General features: G+C 53.5%; 1 protein-coding gene across 3 annotated transcripts in view; it reads left to right on the forward strand.

Annotated features, from left to right (window-relative positions):
- Positions 1–271, forward strand: part of LOC109463626 (E3 ubiquitin-protein ligase HACE1-like) — a 30585-nt gene that overhangs the window by 1036 nt on the left and 29278 nt on the right. The gene's annotated exons all lie outside the window — the stretch shown is intronic.

Below are 271 nucleotides of genomic sequence, written 5' to 3' on the forward strand. Positions count from 1 at the left end.
GGGGGGTTATAGGCGCTACCAACTGACCCGGCTGATGGGTCTAGACCTTTTAGCGGAGTGGTTAGAGCGTCTGGTTATGAAGCTCTGGTGCCTGGGAGGTCGTGAGTTCGAACCCCGGCCCAGGACCAGAAGGGTTTTTACTGTCTCCTCCTGTTTCTTACAGTGGTTCCCACACCGGCCCTGGGAGTTCTGGCAAAGAGTGCAGCTCTAGGGATGTAGAATTCGGAAGATTCGAGGACGAATCTTGAAAAGAAAAGCGGGAGTAGTGTAA

This window comes from Branchiostoma belcheri, unplaced genomic scaffold, assembly GCF_001625305.1.
Source record: "Branchiostoma belcheri isolate BF01 breed outbred unplaced genomic scaffold, Haploidv18h27 scaffold129, whole genome shotgun sequence".
Lineage (NCBI taxonomy): Eukaryota > Metazoa > Chordata > Leptocardii > Amphioxiformes > Branchiostomatidae > Branchiostoma > Branchiostoma belcheri.